Below are 20849 nucleotides of genomic sequence, written 5' to 3'. Positions count from 1 at the left end.
TTTCTTTCCCTGCTTTCTCTAAACTGACCGTAAAGTATCAACGTCTGTCGGGATTTAAGTCTATTTTTGAGCTCTGCCTCCTGGGACCTGAGACCCCCTGACCTTGGCTCTTACCTCTCAGTGGTTGGCAATACTCCAGAGTCATGGCAAGGTGTGTGGGCAGGAGCCGGGGAGGCCTGGCGGGGAGTCCGTGGTCCAGAGCCGTCCCGTGGAGCAATGGCTGTGTGGGCAGCACGCCGCGGCACCGGCAGGCCCACACTTGGCCCCTCTGCCCCCAGGGGCTGGTTTCCAGTGCCTGACAGCGCGTGTGGGAAGATACAGGCATCGGATCAGGGCCGAGGGCAGTGACAGAACAAGCCTTCAGGTTATTCTGTGAGTGTTTGGGCCTTTGCTCCAAGGAGACTTGGATCACAGAGAGGCTGGAGAAGGCACGAAGGACGTCTTGAAAACGTATTTATTCAACTAATATTGGCTGAGCAGTAGCTGGTGCAGGCACTCCCCAAATGGTAGGAGTATGGTGGGGCAAGCTAAAACCCCTGTCCACGGGCAGGGGGACGCCGTGTGAGACGAGGTCACAGACACAAATAATGACCTTTCTGATGGCGGCAGAAGTAGTGAGGCGAGAGGCTCCCGAGGGGGTATGGGCAGGGAGGAAAGAACAGGGGGAAACATCAAAAACAATTTTTTATTCAATTTCAAAATATAACAGAGGCTGGTCATGCCCACTGCTGACTTTGATTTTTGTCCTGGAATTTATAGTAAGCAGGCGTACGAGTGTCTGTGTGTGGGTATGTGTATGTATCTAAGAGCGAACCTAAGCTCAGAAGGTAAATACTCGATCGTGGCTCACAGCTATACCAGGGTTAGACCGGCGGCCTCATTCTTACAGAGGAGTCCTGGCACTAAAAGACACCCCACTCCAGACCAACACAGGGCCGCGTGCAGAGAGCACCAGCAGGAGTCCTGAAGGAGGCAATGCGTGCAAGGGCGCTGGAGGGCGGGGCGGCACCAAGGCACGCATCGCCAAGTGGAAAACAGATAAATGAATGAGCTTGGTCCTGCTGTAGTCTAGGTCAGGAAACTTTCTTTGCAAAGGGCCAGCAGGAAGCATTTTAGGTTTTATGGCCCATATGGTCTCCATCAAAACTACTGAACTCTGCCATTGTAGCATGAAAGTCACCACAGACAATATGTGACCAATGAGTCTGGCTGTGTCCCCAAAAACTGTTCACCGAACAGGCAGAGTGCGGGCTGAAGTGTGTTTAGATCATGATCGTTTTCTCGGGTGATTGAGAGTATCTAATGATGTGTGATGTTAGAAGCCAGACGGATGAAGACCTCCGAGACCCCCAGGCGTGTAGAGAATGGGTCACAGTGAAGCATGCCGTTACCACGAGGCTTCTGAAAGTTATCCAGAGCAGGATTCCAGCCTTGGCTGGACTTTGATGGGAGCATTACCCTGGCTTCCATCTGCACGATAAAGTTCAGGGAGTGTTGGAAAGATCAGATTGAAGAGCCACTGAGTGATTATAGTTCTAAAAATAGGATTGTAGAGGTAGCTTTGGAGGGTTGGCCTGGGTTGGCAGACCACAGACGGAGGCTAGTCCAGCCCATGGCCTGTTTCTTACAGCCCACCAACGGAGAATGGCTTCTGCACTGGATAAGGTCATCAGTAGGACCAGGATGGGGTAGGGGAGAGGGAAGAGGAGGAGGGCGAAAAGGAGGGGGAGGGGAGGGGGAGGGGGGAGAGGGAGGAGGGGGAGGAGATAAGAAGAGAGCTGCCTGCACTCCCCACGCCCGGGGTAGGCCCCAGCATGGCTGCACGGCTCCCCTGCCCTGAGGGGTGGTACGTGTCCATATCCCAGGTGGGCAGATGTCACTGTTGGAGTGGAAACGGGGAAAGGGACAAGGCTCTGGCTCTGTTTTCCTCTCTAAAGAACCTGGTCGGGGGTAGGGCATAGCTCAGTGATAGAACACATGCTTAGCATACATGAAGTCCTGGGTTCAATTCCCAGTGTCTCCATTTTTTAAAAAAGGGAAAATGGGCAAAGGATAGGAATATACAATCCAAAAAAATACTAAGCACAGATGAAATTTGGAAGTATCTTCAAACTCTTGGCTATCAAATTAAATGCAAATCAAAAAAAACCAAACTTGGTCAGTCAGAGAAGGCAGACGTCAGACCTGCTGTGCTTCCTGACAGAGCATAAAGTTTAATCATTCAGATGGCCTTTTAGGGAAGGAAGTCCCTTATCCTCCCATGTCGGTTCAAGAACAGGGTCAGGTTCTTAAACCTGGACAGTGTGGCCTGTCTGTGGTACCAAGCGCTTGGCAGAAGCGTATGATTTACATCTGTGCTTCTGCCATTTGGTAGGAGCAGATTTTCCATCATATGTCATTGAAAACAACTCTCCGTCACTTACCACAATGTTGCAAACACATCGGTGGAGAGAACTGGCGTCTGTGTCACTCATGAGTAATGTCACTCCCCAGGTGCCCCCACTGCCACCACTTCATGTGCAAAGCCTGGGAGGAGAATGGGGGCGGCTCAGCCCACGTCTGCGGAATGAGAGCACAGCCAAATTGGCTCAAAAGACGTAAACTAACACACTTCTTGTTTTCACTCTAGGTACATAGATACAAATGGGATATTTAAACCTAGTTTCAAACCACATAGTTTAAGTGCAAAAATCAGTTTGCCATTCAGGCAATTCTATGAAAAAAAAGTTGTAAATCTCCATTGACCCATTGGCAAGTAAAACATTGTCTGGCAGCAAGAATTTCTGGTACTCCTGTGGGCAGATAATGGAATTTATAATCATCTAAGTATCAATGACATTAAATCTCGATTCAATAGAAGTTGACAGTGCTTTGAGGTATGTTCTGAATGAGAATAAGCCAATGCATTCTATTCACTTGTTTTAAACCTGGAAATGTGTATTATATTTTAATTACCCATATTTTCAAACCCTATTGGCAACTTAAGAATATATAGCCTGTAGGTGAGGGCAGAGCATATGTGAAAAGTCTGTACTTTGTGCTCATTTTTTGTGAATCTAAAACTGCTCTAAAAAGTAAAGTTTATTAAAGAAAAACTACACCCACGTTTGAGCCCCTCTTCCAGAGAATTCTATACATGATGAGACCATTGAGGTTAAAAATTTCTATAGCTTCTGACACAAGGAATTCAAATTTACTTCATCCAGTCTGTATTTTTGTATAGTACCCTGGAATTGTTGGAGTACAAAGTCATTTTCCCTTTCGGAGCAGTAAGTGAATTAATTTCAGTGGGCTTCCTGTATTTACTGAGCACTTATTGGGGGTGGGGACAGTGAGGCACACGAACCTGGGCCCTCACTGGGGACAGAGGGTAACGCACCTTGGTAAGAAAATGCAAGTTAGAAGGAACCCATATCAAGACACAGATAACAGACCTCAGAGCAAGCAGGTGTGTCGGGCTCTCAAGCTCCAGAGATGGAAGCGGTGTCTAAGCTGATCTTGAAAGATGGGGAGAGTCTGATGGTACTGAGACTTGGGGAGGATGCGGGGGACTTGTCTGGACGCCCCGGCTGGGTAGTCCTTGTATCAAATTCCAATTTCTCGTGGGCTCCGCTGAAATGATACAGAAAACGTCTGACTGGTTTCCTCCTTTTATTTTACTCAGTGAATAGGTAGCACACATATGTATAATTGTAGAGGCCAGAGTCTTATTCTCAAATTTGCTCTGGTTCTGACTTAGAACTCAGCATTAGATATCAACATCTCTTAGATGCAAAGATTGAATCAGGGTGGTTGGCTGACACTCTTTGCAGAATCTCACTTTGTCCCTGTTTTTACCTGAGTGTCCTGGGACCATGGACACCTTCTAGTTCAGGGGTGAATCACAGTTGAGTTAAGAAAATCATGGTAATTCAGGTTCCCCTGTCAGTGGTAGTTTAACATCTGCCATGGAACCCAGACCCAGCCTTTGTGGCAGGAGATGGCTGATGGGAAAATAAGTTTTTCCAAAAATGGAACAAAGTTCGGGGTGGGAGCCACAACCCTCTCCTTCCCTGGGCTCAGCACAGAGCTGGGAGTTATTGCCGCCATCTTGTTGCAGTGGAAGGAAATCCAAAGGAACTTCAGCAAAGCCCTGAATTTGAGCTGTGGCGTTAGCCAACTTTGGAACCACCCAACCCTGAGACTTCTTATATGAAATACTAAATTCCAACTATTTAAACTCTTTTTCATGGGCTATTCTGCTGCCTGTAACTGCGAATCTCCCATCAACACTGAACTTGGACAAGAGAGATGACTCTTTGAAGATCCCCATATGGTAAAGACAGAAGAGCCAGTGTCAGTTAACAGAGGACACGGTTTTAATTTATTATGACAGCACGATTGGTCCACGTCCCACAGAGCAAGTTAATATCTAATTTGCTTGACAACCATGTAGAAGAGACAGAGTTGTTAGTAACTGCCGAAGACCAAAGGGAATCCATTTTTTTGTTTTGTTTTATTGTTTTGACAATCTTTTAACCCAGAGCCCCGCAACAGCAAGCTCAGTGTAGGTGAGAGTTTAGTGCCTGCATGGATCTGGTGCAAAGCAGGAGAGAGAGGCAGCAGAAGGAAGGCTCTGAGCGCCTGTTTTCTCTCTGTTGTTAGCTTTGGCCACTGTGTTTCATAGAGGGTGGAGCCAGTAAGAAGGCTTGGCCTTAAATTCCAGTTTTGAATCTGCGTACTTACTGACCCAGTTATAGTGGGAGAGAACACGTGGGGATCAAACTTGGAATCAGGTCACGGAGTCTCAGACGCTTGACAGACACTTTATCTTTTTGGTACTGGCAGATTGCACAGAAATGTGTTTGGATCAACAAATTGCAAATCAGAAACTGGCATTAGTTCCCACAGTCGCCAACAACATTTTTAAAGAATACTTAAAGCAGCATCATCACACGTTGCCAAATTAACGTTCCCATGGCAATGCTAATGCAGCCACCTTGTGCAAAAGTAATTACTCACCGATTGTTATTGTTTGCATCTTAAAGACTAGTGTTCAGATCTTGTGGCATGGCTGGACCAAGCATTTTTAGGATTACCTTCACACCAAAATGTCTTTTGTTTCTGGTGGACTCATATATTTTAAATCCAGATTGTCTCAGATTTTGGCTAGTTTCAGAAGTACAACCAAACCTAGGAATGAAAACCAATGACCATCGGCACGTGGGAGGCTCTCCTGTCTCTGGTCCCAGTGTCTGAGCATACTGAGCGATGCACTGGAGAAGCAGGGGAGCTCAAGATGCTTGCAGTATGGCCATGGCCATAGTCTAGGCTTGTAGCCGTAACCTTGGTTGTCAGCAAAGTAAATGAAGAGCATGTTGGACCACGGGGTCCCATGATTCAGCCTCGTGCATACACACGTACAAATCTAATTGCACGTGCAGCGCCCTGGGGGCTCATGGAGGCTGGCCGGGTCCGTGGACAGAGAATAAGGAAAAGACAGTGGTGCTCTGTAGCAGGCAGGGGACGTGCCTTACACCTTCCAACGTCCTGTGCTGTTGCTACTCCTCTGCCATATAGAAAACATGACCTGAAGTGTGATCAGTTCCAGGAGGTCGTGGGAAGGCCTTGCCTCCCTCTGTGTTTGGTATCTGTTCTAGCCTTCACGTGGAATACATGGTCTGCATCAGGTTTTAGGATTTCATTATATTTTCTTGTCTTAATCTCAAATTATTTCTCATTTTATTTTATAATTTTTTAAAAGCCACCGGTTGGTTTTTCTTTTCCTTCTAATTGCTCTAATTTGAGAGGAGAGACCCTGCCTTCTCCCTTAGCACTCAGCCTCACACTTGTCCAACCTAATGTTGGGACGACCCGAGAGGCCAGGCCTCCTCATCTAAGCCTGGTGCTCATACTTCTAGTTGAATAGAAGCAGTCAGAGGACACATCCTCCTTTTGCAGAAGAAAGTTGGCCTTGGACACACTCTGCAATTGTACTTTTTCAACTTAGAGCTCCATGCTGTTTGTTAAAACTCTTTTTAGGTTAAAGTGCCTAAATTATATTTGATTATTTTGGAAGAAAAATATGCAATAAGACAATGTTTCTGTGCCCTAAAATCAGCTGACATCCCAGTCTCTACATTTCACTTTTTCTCTAGAAGCATCCTGACCATATCTGTCATTTGAACAAACCACTTGAGAGACAAATTGGAAAACAGCATGGAATCCTTTGGACGTCTAGGTTTCTGGTCTTAAATGTATTTTAAAATATTCCCCATTCATATAACTTTTTCTTCTACACCCTTGTGCATATAGGATGCCTTCCTTATGAGATTACACACTCATGGAAATATTACCAGAATGAAACTGAGATGGGGGTATCTGCCTGCGTCTTGGCCATCACTTGGTTTGAGAAAGGAGAAACTGGCCACAGGCAGTTCATCCATCTCATTGGCTTTTTCTGAGGTGGCTCCTGCTGAGCTGGTGGCAGTGTCCTCGGACATCCACTGTTTCACCCTCTCCCTCAGTGTCTCTGTGCAGCTGCTGCATCTTCTCCCAAGATGCCGCATCTTCATTTTGGCATCTGTTCTGCAGCTGGGAAAAATCTCCATGGGATAACGTGACCGGCAACTTGGTTAGTGTTATAAACCTCTTGAAGATGAAAGATGCTTTAACAGGCCAAATCCTGGAATCTTGTTTATGAAATGTTCTCATAACTCTTCACAAAGCTGCACTTGGTACGTTGAGGCTCTAAGACTTGGAGGCAGCTTTGAGATGTGGGGACACTAGGAGGAAATGTCCGTTTGTTTTCCAAGTTAGTTTAGCTCACTGGTGACGTCATAAGACCACTGTCACCTAGGCAATGGAAAATGTTGCTATGGGAACCTCAAAGCTGATAAAACTGCTTCAAAACGTTGACAGTTGGAAAAGCCTCTTTTTTCCCTGTGCTCATGCCAATAAGGATGCATGTATGGGAGGAAGGGTGTTTAGTTTAAAACAGTAACATTTGAAGTTGGTTAATATAAACTATTTAGAATATTGAAATTTGGGGGAAAGTGTTACCATTTAGCTACATTAAAAGAGATTCTTGCTGGTACATTCACAGGCCTGAGGAAGTCAGAGTTGTTAGAAGGAAGATATAAAACCTCCTTGCAAAGCTAAGAGAAACACAGACGTGTTGAATGGTACATCTCACTCACGTCTCACCCTGGATTTGGGCCATGGATGACTGGTTTGTGCACAGACTTGATGTATTTATTTCAGATTTCACTTCCCATCTTCTGAGATTTCTGGGTTTCATGGTACAGGTTATTGGATCATAACAGTCCTTTCATTAAACCGTGACCCGAACCACATGCCATATCCTCGCCCACGTGTTTGTCCTGTCACACGTCTGTATACGGGCGCACATGTGTCTGCGTGCGCGTGTGTATGCGTTCATGCACACGCACTCATTGTCAAAGCGGCCCTCTCCTGGGTCACGGCAGATGCGGAATCAACGAGCCCTGAACCACAGCTCCTGCGGGAAAAGTGGGTTAGGTTCCTGCCAGACCCTGGTCACACATTTCATCCATGAATAAACACAAAGCGTTATTTCATGTGTGCGTCTGTTTAAAGACGCCGTATTTAACACATGTTGTGGTTTCACTTACTTGAACTCACGGCCGACCGCGCTGTAAGTCAGGCCCGAATGGGGCCTTTCCAATAAGTGTGTTTTCCCTGTTAAGCACTAGACAGCATGTCAGCACTGGACTTGGGGGCCATTTTAAAGAGTGAAACCACGGGCACACACCAAACACAAAAACGTGGGAAACACGGCACTGAACAGACCACAGAAGGGGCCCTTGTTTACAGTATGAGCTGAACCAAGAACCAATGTTGCCTTGTTCGACCTCAGCTGGGAACTCAGGCGTCATCAGGGAGTTCAAATTTTTCTCCTCTTCAAGTGTGTCCGCAGGTGACTGCAGACTTGGGGTTACATATAAATTTTATTGAGTAGTAAATTCACAGACACGGATTCCATGACTGATGCCGACCGACTGTGTCGTACACATACAAAGTCTGCACACCAGCTGGGAGACCCAGGGGTGAGCCACGTGGGGCATAGCTGACCCCTTCCTGAGAGAACGCCGCACACTTCCTGTCCCTTGAAAGTGACCTCTAAGTGCCCTGCAGACGAGCTCCCCTTCCTGGGCCCTACAACCACTGGCTCTTACCCTCCTCACGTGGTGCTTCCAAGCACATCTGGTGTGATGCTGTCTCCAGGTAGGTGAGCTGTCATCCCGTCCAGGCTGTGCAGAGGTGGAGGGGACCTGGGGCCCCATGTCCAGTGTAGTTCTCTGCACCTGGTGAGTGAGCTGAAATACAGGAACACACGAGCCGGAGGCCAGGAGGTCGGCAGGGCCTCATCTGGAAGGATGTTATCAGCCTGTGTCTGTCCTGCTTTCCGTGTCTTATCTGGTTTACCAGCTGCCCCAGACCTAGAGACGATGACAGAGGATGGCATTAGCTGTCCGGAGACCATGCAGGCCTTGCCTGTACAACCAGACAGCAGTTGCTCTTCAAATCCTCATTTGTAGGACAAGATCTCTTGTGTATGGAAATTTTATGGCTCTAAAGTTCTTTTAAAAGAAAAAAAAAGTTTTAATCATGTAATTCTGAGAAACCCAGATGGGGTTATGTAACAAGGCCCTCGCATGTTGTTTTAGGAGCCCTGCTCTTTGTGAATGTGTCCAGGGAATAATGCGATCCGTCCTTTCTGTGTTCTCCATCAGGCGTTGATCGCCACGTCACCCAAATCTGGGTGACAGTTATGTTTCCTCAGGGGCACTCGAGCCACAGTGGGCGATCAGCGTGTTAAAAAGCTGACTCATTTGAATAAAAAGTATTGTTTTGGAAGAAGGATTTGTAGATGGCTTTTGTTGGTGTTTTGGGTTTTTAGAGTTACAAGAATGTTTGAGTTGCGATAGCATTGTGATTCTTAAAAATCCTCTCATAGCCTCAAGAGCAGATAGGCTGTTTCGTCTGGGGTTTTAGTCACCGAGGAAGTGTAGACTGTGAGCAGCACCCTGGGGCACGCACTGCACCCAGGGCACTCGGCCAGTTCTAGCCTGGCAGTAGGCTTCCCAAGTGCACAGCTCAGTTCCCGGTCTTCAGATGGTGAAACCAAGGCTCAGAAGAGCTAGAATGTCTGAACAGCCTTTCAAATCCAAGTGTCCTGGTCCCAAAATCTACACTCTTTTTCTCTGGCTTTGCAAAGTGTTTAACACTCTAAGTGCAAGTTAGATTTTATTCACAAAATTTGGAAATTATTTTTTGCAGTTTTTAGCTCCAGTGTGGTAATAGGGTCTTCTAGTATCTGGAGACAAAGAAATTGAGGAATTAAATTCATTTTACTAGGAACTAAAGCTTCATCCCTTTTGCAGAACCAAATTAGACTTCAAAAAAATCCAAAATGTTATTAAAAGAAACTTTCAAAAATAGTTTTTACTCTGGCAGCATTGCTTTTAAGCTGGTAGACACTATATATGTTAGTTGCCTTGTGAGTCTTCCAAACAGAAAGCACTGTACTTAGCAAATTCGTCAGCAATTTATTTAGATACCGTTTGATTATGTGATGAGCCATGAAAACATTTCCATCTGCTCATCAGGGAGAGTCTGAATGTAAACATCTTGTCCTGGCCGTTCAGCTCCCCAGCACCGTCTCTGACTTCCTGTGTCTTCTGCCCGAGTTGATTACCTTCTCACCAACATCTCACCCATTAACGGTTCAGCACTTTCTTGAGTACTGCCTATTGTTGGTCACCTTTGTCTCTCCATCTCCAAATCCAAGAGGAGATTGTCCTATCACATCACTTCACTTCACATCACAGCTTTTACTCAACACACGATTAAGGAGCATCCAGTTCATGCCAGACACAAAGCGAGGCACTGGGAACACAGCGAAGAGGGAACCAGGGAAAAATCCTGCTGGGGGCTTACATTCTGGTGAAGCAGAGACAAAATAAATAAGACAAGAACATTTTTAAAACACTGATGTATGCTAAGAAAAAAATAAAGCAGGGAAATGAGCTAAGAAGTGCATGTGTTCACGGGAGTATGGGGGCAGGGGACAATTGTTCAAAATTGGGTCTGGTGAGAACAAACTGTGTGGACCCCTAGCTGAGGGACGCTGCAAAGGGGAGAAGCCAGTGAGGGAAGAGTTGTCAGAGCTGAGCTTGCGGCGCCTTGAAGGCTGTTGTTAGGCTCCTGGCTTCGCGGAGCTGGATTCTCCCCAGAGCGGCAATGGGCGCAGGGAAGGTCGGGTGCCGGACACACAGCGAAGCCAGCAGGCACCAGGGTGTGCAGGGGGCTGGCTGTGGGAGAGAGAGGACACGTCAGGAGGACTGTGGGGCTGAAGTCTAGGGCAGCTAGGAGACAGCATCTCCCCTTCACTGGGTGGGAGGCCTGAACAAAGAGGTGTCAGGGATGCAGTTTGAGCACGGCTGGGCTTGCTGGGCGAGGTCTGGGTCTGGAGTCCCCAGTGAGGCTCAGGCTGGAACTTAAACGTGGGGTCACCGGCACCAATGCTATTTGAAGTCGTGGGACAGGGAGTGGTGTAGACAGGAAAGGAAAGTGGCTCGAGGTCAGGGCCCTGAGTTTACAGGTCTGGATGGGGAGGCAGCAAAGGAGATGGGGAAAGGGGTGACCACAGTGAAGGAGACAGGACAGGAGAGCATGCAACCCTGCACTGCAGGTGAGGAGGCGCTTCAGTGGGGTGTGCTGAGCTGTGCCCACTGCTGCTGGCTGCTAGGGGGATGGGGACAGTGCCGGGGGCAGATCTGGCCATGTGGGGCCACGGGAGGGAGTAGAAGGAAGAGAGAACGCCTGAGAGGACGAGGCCCCCAGGGTGAGGGAGCCGGGTGCCCGTGAGGGAGACTGTGGGGATACTGCTGGCCGTGGGGAGAAAGAGGACCGGATGGAAGAGGCCTGGAGGAGGCCAGGAGTGGGACGGACGGTGAGTGGCAGGGGGCCCCCAGGGCTAGTGGCCTGGACTCACTGAGAGACCCGTCCAGCAGCCTGACGCAGGGGCCTGATAACCACTGGAGAGCGGGACCAGGGATGGGGCGAGGGAGATGGACATGAGGGCTCCCGGCGGTGACGGCATGGACGGCAGACTGCATGGAGGCTGCGTTACTGACACTGCCCTGCCTAGTGTTGCTGGAGCCAACAGAACAAGAATCAGTTTGGTTCAGAAGCAAAGGAAAGTGTATTCTCTGATGGCAGAATGGAGAGGCGGGCTCCCCTCTACAGCTCGGCTCTCTGGACCGGCCGGGGCAGGGCTGTTCTACAGGAAGCCGGTCAGCGCGGGGCGGGGGTGGCGCGCGCGGGACTGGCACGCGCGGGGCCGCGTGGGGCCGCGCGGGGCCGCGCAGGCGCGGTGCTCCCTCCAGCCTCTGCACGCGCCCGCCGCCGCCTGGAGCGCCGCGCGGGGGGCGGGGCCTCTGCACACGGCCCGGAGCTGAGGCGCCGCGCGGCCGCTTCCCGCCGGGAGCTCCCTTCTGAAGGGCCTGCTGGGAGGCCTTCGCCGTCGTCGCCCGTGAGCCAGTGAAACGAGACTGAGCCCAAAGGGAAAAAAAAGGTTAGACTTTATTACCCACGTTCTGTGTTACTTCCCGGGAATTGTGAGTGGGCTTCGCTGGTGACCGTCGAGCTGGTCAGGAGGGGCCTGAGGCCCGAGGTGGACGGAGGTGTCCCCGGTGTGGCGAGAGCAGGGGATGGCGGGCGGGAGGGTGAGGAGGAGGGACCGACTGAGGAGCCGGGAGTGAGAGCTGGTCGCCACCCAGCACTGGCATCTGGCATCTGGACAGGGGTCGTATTTGAAAGAGCAAGCCCTGCGGGAACGACGGGGCTTCCATGGGGTGACTCGGAGGGACCGGGACCTGCTTGATTTGAGAAGTTGCTCAGGAGAGGACAGGAGCAGAGGGACCGTTGTATTTACTGACATTGTGGTGACAGTCGCCACCCTCCCGCCCCCCGTGCTGGGCTCCGCTTGGCTCCGTCGTGGACGTGAATGCCTCCCCACAGCCACCCAGGACAGCAATGTCTAGGGTTTTCCTGCCCATTTTCTGGGTGGGGAACTGAGGTCCGAAGAGTGTACAAAGTAACCCGTCCAAGTTGGTGCAGCTCGTGGTGGGCAGGGGGCTCCAGGGTCTGCAGCCCACCGGGTGAGGAGGAGCAGGACCAGCTTCCCACCCGCCTCCTCTCTGTCTCCAAACCCCCGATTAGACTCCGCCCTGAGGTGCCTGTCGATGCTGTGACTCTTTAACCTGTATTCCCAGGCGGGGTCCCCACGGCTTATGCCTGGGAAGCCAAGAGCCGCCACAGGGGGACCGACTCTTGCAAAAGCCCCTGGGCTGAGAGGAGCAGACTGGTCTCCCCTTCCTGACTCCCCCCGGGGCTGGCGGAACCCCTAGTGGATGCTGGGGGCCCCCAGGGGGGAGTTTCATCCCAGCGTCCAGCAGCAGGGGGCAGGGAGGAGGGGGAGAAGCACAGGGAGCCTTGGAAGAGGAAGGCACTCGGGGACTGCCAGCAGGAGGGCCCCTCCATCCACCACCTCCACTGCCGCCGCCAGCACCGCCACCACCACTACCAGCACTTGGAAGCGGCATGTGGGACCCCCTCTTTCAGAATGCTGGAAGGGGCGAAGCATTAAGTTTCCTTTGGCCTCTTCCCATGAATCCTGGGTTATTGGCCAGACTGTGGCCAGTCGTGGGCTCTGCTGGCCTCCTCAAGGAGGTCTTCAGGATATCAGGAGAGCTCTAGCACAGTGCCTCAGGGTGGATCCATCCCCAGGGATCTGCCCTAGCCTTGGGAGCCTCGTGCAGGTCCAGAGGGGCACTTCCATCAGCTTCCACCAGGAACCAGAGAGGTGGCCGGTTACAAATGCCTTTGTTAATTTGTCCCCAGATACCTCTGTAAAATATCAGGCCTCTGCTTCAGTTAATTTTATCTTAAAGCTGTAATATGCACACAGCTGGGAAGCTATTTTCTGTTTTATTTCCTCTTTGCCTGAAGGTGTGGTGTCAATGTCCAGGAGACAGCAGCCGACCAGGTGAGCGGCTGTAAAAAGTGATTATAACTCTGAGACTTCTCACCCAACTCCCTCCCATCATGAACTCAAGGCCCAATCATGGAGTAAGTAAAGTACCAGGAAACTGAGAAGCGTCTTTTCTCCCTCCCTTCTTCTCCCCACTCTGGCTGACCCTGACCAAAGGGCCCTGGTGCAAGAGCCTCGGGGTAAAGCCAGGCTCTTCTTCAGCACCTGTGGCAAAATTCATTTTCTCTGGAACGGAAGTGGATCCTTCAACTGCTTCCCAACCGGGATGAGCCAGCTCTGAGACTTTTGTGAGCCAGTTTCTCAACACTCCAGTGAATTATCAAGACAAGGCTTTGTATCCAGATACAGAAGCTGCTTTTACCAGACCCTGGTTTCCTTCTGGGAAACACGACCCTGGATCCCAAATGCGTCCCCTTGATCAGCTTACAGTCCGAACAGCTATTCTCCTAAGGAAACACTGAGTTTACAGAATCTGGTGCATCTCCTGCAGTTTAAACCTGCTCTGTTGTCACAGATGGTGTGTGGTATGTAGCGGAAGGTGGTAGATGAGGAACCAGAAGAGAGAAAAGAGCAGCGTTCCGGTTCAGCTCCTCCAAGTTGCCGTAAAACGTGTACAATTGAGCAAGACTCTACTCTGAAAATTCCCTGCTGGATTAAAAGCTGTCTCCCAGCAATGGATTGCAACACTGGCGTTCCCGTGGTCTGGGGATGACATTTTCTACCTTTCAGGCAGACTGCTTTTCACCTTGAAAAACGGCATCCAACTCTCCACTGTCGACTAACAAGTGTGTAACTTGCACTGGGGGCACCTCCAGGTTTCACTGTTTATTTATCATGTGTAGACTGTGAGTTAAAACTCCTAATTCCCCTTGCCTGTTCTCAAGGGTTCCTGCACCCCAGCTGGTGACGGGATCCACATTTATAATAAGTAATTCCTAAGCGAAAGTAAGGACTCCGCTTTCCTTATAATCATTACTCTTTACCCTGGGTTTCTCCAAAATGGCCCAAGACATTTGAAGTCTGCCATGTGGTTGCGTTCTTTGATGTCTCCTCAGAAAACAGTGCCTCCTGGTTTCTTCATCTGCTGCAAATGGGGAATCTACCTCTTCCCTCCTGTTTCTTCACCCAAGCTGTGAAGCTGATGCTGATGATGATGTATTACCTGTTTTCTCTGAGGTCCAGAGAGAGCCCTGCAGGTGCCTGCCGAATGCTCCCCCTGAGAAAGACAGAACATTACCACTTCACCTAGTCCTTCAAATGCTGCATATAACGGCCCCCACATCTCCTCCCACCGGCACAGACCCTCCCAACAACATCTTCATCCCACCCCCATTATTTCCTCCCAGTAATTTTCATGAAGATTACCTGGGGCTGCAAGCTTGCATCTCACTTTCCCCTGGTACTTGTTCCCCCTCTCCCGGATTCCTCCCCTTGTTAGAACAAAACTTGGTGAAAAGTTGACCCGACTCTTCTGAGGGTTCCTCATGTCGTCCCAAAGCCTGACAGGTACTTTTGTTAGTTTGTTTGTTAGTTTAATGGGCAAGAGCTGAAGGCTTTTCTTCAACCAGATGACTGGCTTTCTCTCTGCCTCTGAGCAGGCTCTGTTCCAGAGTCAGATTTCCAGGCACAGCCTGTTTAGTTCCCTAGTCTCTTGATCTAGAACCCTTCACCAGGGTTTTCCTTTGCCTCTGCCCAGAAGACAAGTATCAGCTATGGATGACAGCGTCCACACCTCGGTGGTGAGCACCACCGTTCTGGGCTGGAACCTCCATACTGGACCCATGACCATGCCTACTCTCCAGTCTTAACAGCAAACTCGAGTTACTGATTGAGAAATAGGATGAAGAAGGAAAGAAACTGAGATAGGGAGCCCAGTCTCACTGACAGTCCATGAGTCCAGATGTCAGAGTGTCACCTCCTTTTGTGCAAGTTTCCCAGCTGAGAAACTGAGTCCACCTGCAATACCCATTTTGTCTTCACACCGTGAGGCTGGGATGGGCAGGATACTGTTAGGAAAGAGCAGGGCTGACCCTAAAGAGAATCCCTCTAAAGTTATTTGCCCTAAAGTCTAGTTCCATGGGAAATTCAGCTGCTGTTAGCTACCAAGTTCTCAGGCAGACCTGCCTCAGTCCTAGCTGCCAGCACCTGCTTCTTCTTGGTCTGCCATACCTGGGACCATATGACACCTCTCATGAAACAGACATGTGATGGCTGAGATCCTGAGTCTTCTATCCACGATCAGCAGACCCCAGCAGTCACTGGGCCACTAGTCTGCCATGCCTGGGGACACTTCAGGCAGTAGGGACCGTGTGTGATCACCAGGTTTGGGCCCCATCACCAAGGTGTCCCACTAAGTGTGTGCCAGGAAGACTCCTTATCCTGTTAAGCCTAAAACCTAATTTGATATGTGGAAGACCCATCTTCATGCGAGACCCCAGATGGGTGATTGGCCTGTAAAGAGACAGCCCCAGTCCCAAAGGATGGATCTACTCAACAAGGGCCTTCCATGAGGGAGATGGACCTTTTCCCCTTCATCCTTGCAGCCTCCACCCTGACCTCTGCAGCCCACCTTGGCCTCAAGCTTGTTTCAAGGGTTGAAGGGAGCAGTTAGGAATAGACATGCACTCTCCTAGGTCTTAACGTGAGCAGTCAGTGCTCAGCCTCCTCCTCACTCAGCTCCTCAGTCAGCACTGGACACCAAACTCAGGTCTGACAGACCTGTGGCCTCTGTCCACTCAGGGCTCCAGATGCCCCTTAGCTGGCTTTCTGCCCCAGCACCACTCAGTCAGATGCCCAGCAGAGCCAGGCTCTCCAGACCCTGGGCCAGTTAGCACGGAATCTGGAGTGAGGCTCATGTCCCAGGAACAGTACTCTTTGGGGGAGAGAAGATAAATGCATATGACAATGTTAAAGTCGGAGCTGTGTGGTGGAGCTTTAATAAAACAAATATTTGGATGATCAGCTAAGGATTAATAAAGTCCCACCAGTGGGTCAGGACTTACAGCAGTAGTTTCCAGACCCTTCTTTGCCAAATAAACTAAATTTATTTACTTGGACTCTAAGCTACGGTGTGACTCTGGTCAAATTACTTCACCTCTTCCAAGCGTGGTTACTTCATTGTAAACTGAGAAGATGGGGCTCTATGGGTGTTTCCTGGAGCATCCTGGTCCTGAGGGAGGAAATATAATGTTTGTGGAGCTAAAACTGTCTGCACCAGGCACTGGAAATGTTTGCAGGAGGTGCAAGACATCGTCACTGCCTTCCAGGACCTCATTATCTGATGAAGAATGTATGACCAACCCTTCCCGTGATTAAATAAATTCCAAAAATATTTTAAGAGATCTCAAAAAGACTGAGATGAAAGTATTTGTGCTGTGGATGTCTAAAAGTGATTCATTTATTGGTTGATGAATTCAAAGCAATGTGTGATTGGATTTGTTCCAGGAGCACAACTCCTTTCTTATAGAATGTATGTGCGGCTGGTTTCCTCCTTGTCCTCTGGGACTTGGGTAAGAATCTCATCTGAAAGTCTTTGCAGGATGGTGTGTGACTGGATCTAAGGGTTGCAGAAAATGGGGCTTATTCCAGGTGTGTGCAGCCTGGGCTCAGCCAAGAGTCCGAGGCCTCCTGGTTCATACAACTCAACCAGATTACCCGCCATCACATAATCTACTGCAGTGTTTCGTTCACATACGGTGTGTCAGCAGCAGTCCAGCGAGGCCTGGGATGCTCGCTGCAGGTGGGGTAGTGGAGACTGAGGTGAGTGTGGGGTCTGGAATAGGCCTCTGTGGGGGAGGCCACAAGGAAAGTGCCTGTGTCACGACTGATCACCCGATGGCACCATTGGATTTATTGATGGGGGAAGGGAGTGGCATGGAAAAGTTGCAAACTTGGATTATGATATACATATATGTGTTTTAGACTTCTTACAGGTATAGCCATGGCATTGGCAGCTGATAAAATGTGTTGATAAAATCAGTATGTATTGGCAAGACTCCTATGTTTCTTAAAGAGAGATTAATATGTATCAAATATTGGAACTGTTAAGGACTGAGTTGCTTAGGAATAACCATTTAATTCTAATTAATTAAATTAAAACAGCCTCTGCATAGATTTTGTAGACACGAGTATAATAAAATATTATTTTTAAACAAATATTTTAAAATTTAATCTTTTCAACATTTCAAATGACTCTCCTCTATAGGTTGAAATTAGTAAGATTTTATTATGAAATTATTATTACTCTTATAAAGTAAAAGAAATTACTTTATGGAGTGAAGGTGTTGGCTTTGAATAAAAGGCTTAACATTCTTCACAAGCATCAGCCTCATGGTAGTTTGGAAATTGGATTGTGGTGGTGGTGTTACCTTTCATACAGTAAATAGACACATTCTATTACACAGAAGTTTATGAGGGTGGTGAATAAAATAATGAAAGATATGAAATATCTGTATCTAAAATGATTAAAAAAGTTAGCTACATATATGAAGGAAGATCTAAAAAACAAAAACAAAAACCTACTAATTAACTAGCTGACATAAATTATTCTTTGGCAGTCATTGTTCCATGGAAGTCTTTGAATGGGACAAATTTCATGCTGATGGAAAAGGGAAGAAAGATAGAACATGACTAATGGGGTTAAATTATTTTGGGGTAAGATTCCATGGTTATGCACAAATGAAGTATAATTTTTAAATTTTAAAAAAGTGAAATTAATGGAAATGGAAATGTTCTCACTTAGAGAAAAGATAAAGTGCAAAAATAGTACCTTTTTAACATACATGTACATTTGTTTGTTTAATAATCTAGAGTATAGGAGGTCCTTGCCATCCAAGGAAACTTGGAACCTGGGGAAGTCTCTTAGATTCTCCCTGAATCAGGGACCAAAATGACATCAAAAATAGGGGAAAATATTGAGTGGGATTTTATTTTGAAAAATTAAAACAGATCATTATATCTTACATCATTGGGTATTAATTTCAGTGATGAATTAATTCTTAGTGTTCCTTACTCTTGACCAATGACCTCCCTTCATAGTTTATCACAAAAATAGCACCCATCACAGAGACTTCCTTATCTTTTTCCCAACTTGTACACATCCACACCACAGAGGTCTCTGTTCCCATCCCCTCGCTGCTCGTCTTGTGTTCAGGACCCATCCCTTCTCTTCTCAAGGACTTTGTCTTGCAGTCACTCCCCTCTTTACCATCACTTAGTCCCTGTGCTTGATCCTTGCCTTCAGCATAGAACATTGCTCTCCTGTCTTGCATCTGTAATAAAACAACCCTCCTGAATCACCTGCAGCTACAGTCCTTTTCTGCTCCCCAGCAGCAGACATTTCCAGCCCCACTTCCTCAGCCTGCAAAGTCTCCTGACTTGTTGCATCAGCCCTTCATGTCTACACTCCAGCGAAACTTCACTTGTGAAGCTCCCTCGTGACTCCATCTTCCAAGTTCAGGGCTCATTTCTCTGTCCTCGCCTCAACACCTCAACAGCATTTCAGTAGAGGGGACCACTTCCTCTTCCTTGAAGGGAGCTCTTCTTGTGGCTCCTGGGACATTTCCCCCTCCTGGTTCCTCCTGTTTCCTAGTGGTTGTCCTCAGTCTTCTCTCTTTGCTAAATGTTGGGCACCCCACCCTTTTCTGTATCTATACTTTCTCCCCAAGTGATCTCATCCAAAATCATGGTTTTAAATATTATCTTTATGAAAATAATCTCCGAAAGTTTACCTCCACCCTTCTTCTTCTCGATGAGTACCTGACTATGATGTGCAAAGTTTTCTGGATCTTTCCATATGGAGGTCTAACCGAAGTCACACACCTCACACATCCAACGGAGAATCTTGCTTTGTACTCCAACTGCATTTTTCTCCTCCAGTCTTGTATATCTCAATAAATGGCAAATAACCTCCAACCAAATCTAGCAGCCATCTTTGATCTCTCTCCTTCCTTTACCTGTAACATTCAAACCTTAAAGAAATCCTGTTGTCTTTACTTCCAAAATCAATCCTAAATCCATATCTCCACTATTACTAGCCTTGTCCAACTTCTATCTGAACTAGCCTTCCTTCTAGTTTCTGTCCTTTTTCTCTTGTCCTGCTACAGCATGGTCAGAACAATCAGAGATATTTTTTTAGAAACTGAAACCATATGAAACTCCATTGATTAATGTTGTCCGATGGGGCCCCAATGTGCAAGGATGAATATTCAGACTCTCTACCTTACTACTTCTTATAAAATTCTATAAAGACTGAACTGCACCTAATTCATCAACACCTTATGACTCTCTTTCACCCTACCTCAATTTTACTTAAGAAGTAAAACAATAGGACGTGCTAATGAATTAAATGTAAGACCTGAAGAAAGACGTCAAGAATGACCTAGGTTTCTGCCTTGCTCAATATGAAAGGGTATTAATGACACTGAGCTTGTTGCTATAAGAAATACAGAACAGCTCAAATACAACAGTTTATTTCTGGTTCACATAACAGTACAAAACAGTGTGTTCCTGATCCAGGCAGATTTCCCCCACTCAGATCCAGGGACCCAGGCTCCTCTCCTGCCAGTCTGCCATCCCAGGTACTTGAACATCTGCACTCTGACTGTGGAAGAAGAAAGAGTGTGGACAAGGCATGTCTGCTTGTGGGGCCTGGTCCAGAGAGGACCCCTGGTGCTTCCGTTCACATATCACTGGCCCTTTGCAGCCTAGGCCCCTCTGGATACAAAGTAAGCCTGGAGAATATCATCCCTGAGGGGAAGCCACATTCTCGAACTCTCTTCTGTGGGCGGGGAGCACAGATTCCAGAAGTCATCTAGCCAGCTCTGCTCCAGATAACTGCCTTGAACATAGGGAACACGAAGCACTGCCAGGAGCCGGTTTGCTGAGGGAACATCATGAGTTCACATGACATCAAGCAAGTTGCAAAGAAAAGGAAATACTTCAGGGTGAACTGTTGATGCATATGATGCCCAAACCCACCAATCAACCTGAATAAAAACTAGTCAACTAATGATTTGAGTCTTTGAAGCCAGGAACACAAATCAGGAAAATATGCATTTCCCAGAAGCTGTTTTACTTCTTACCTATTTCAGCATCACATAATTCAGCCACTGAAGCACAGATTCAAATCATGATGTAATATTATGGATCTCTGGGAAACCAGGGCAGCGGTCAGAGGGAGGGACGTGTGATTAGAAGGGGTGGAGTTCTCTGGACAAAGATTCTGGAAAGACCATGAGCTTACAAGACAGAAGTGTAGTTTGCATATGCAGTCAATGTGGATATTGGAAAAAAAGAGACTTAGTTTGTTTTATTCAGTTTTGAGATAAATATTGATCACTGTCTCCTACTGCTTACACAAATGATTTTAGAAGAAAGGTGATCAGTTGTTAATAACAGACTGTTTGGAAAGCAACTTTGACAATGAAACGTACAAATATCTCTAGATGCTCTGACTTTAACAACAAATATCAGATCAGCTAGTGTCTTTGGACAGTTTGCTGTAAGAGGATTGTGCTTAGTGGTGTGGACAAAGTGAATGAGAAAAACATGTCCACTCTGGGGAATCAAACCGTGTGGCAGAGAGACAGCAGCAGAATGTCCCTGGTGAGTTCTGAGGCTAAGGAGGAAGGCCTGAGCAGAACCACACAGACAGAAAGGGGCGGACCCCTGGCAGACGGGGTTCTAGATTGAGTCTTACAGGAACAGCTGAGGGAGTCAGAAGGCCGTCCCAGGCAGAGAAGAGAGCCCAAGTCAAGACACAGCTGCACCA

The 20849-nt window shown here is 47.9% G+C and overlaps 2 long non-coding RNA genes across 4 annotated transcripts; one reads left to right on the top strand and one right to left on the bottom strand.

Moving 5' to 3' along the window:
- Positions 1 to 436: 436 nt before the first annotated feature.
- On the bottom strand, positions 437 to 6779 carry LOC140697792 (uncharacterized). Of its 3 annotated transcripts, XR_012075125.1 has the most exons (4): positions 5002 to 6779; positions 3435 to 3612; positions 2424 to 2559; positions 437 to 1470 (listed from the first exon to the last, which is right to left on the bottom strand). It is a non-coding gene; the product is annotated as an uncharacterized lncRNA (long non-coding RNA). The 3 variants fall into 3 exon arrangements; XR_012075124.1 differs by lacking the exon at positions 437 to 1470 and having other exon boundaries at positions 2189 to 2559; XR_012075126.1 differs by lacking the exon at positions 437 to 1470 and having other exon boundaries at positions 2189 to 2559; positions 6336 to 6779.
- A 4712-nt stretch (positions 6780 to 11491) lies between these two features.
- On the top strand, positions 11492 to 16415 carry LOC140697790 (uncharacterized). The gene is made up of 2 exons (XR_012075123.1): positions 11492 to 11599; positions 13036 to 16415. It is a non-coding gene; the product is annotated as an uncharacterized lncRNA (long non-coding RNA).
- Positions 16416 to 20849: the final 4434 nt, after the last annotated feature.

The sequence above is a fragment of the Vicugna pacos genome, chromosome 8, assembly GCF_048564905.1.
Source record: "Vicugna pacos chromosome 8, VicPac4, whole genome shotgun sequence".
In the NCBI taxonomy this organism is placed as follows: Eukaryota; Metazoa; Chordata; class Mammalia; order Artiodactyla; family Camelidae; genus Vicugna; species Vicugna pacos.
Note: the sequence above shows the minus strand (reverse complement) of the source record. Positions and strands in the feature narration are given on the sequence as shown.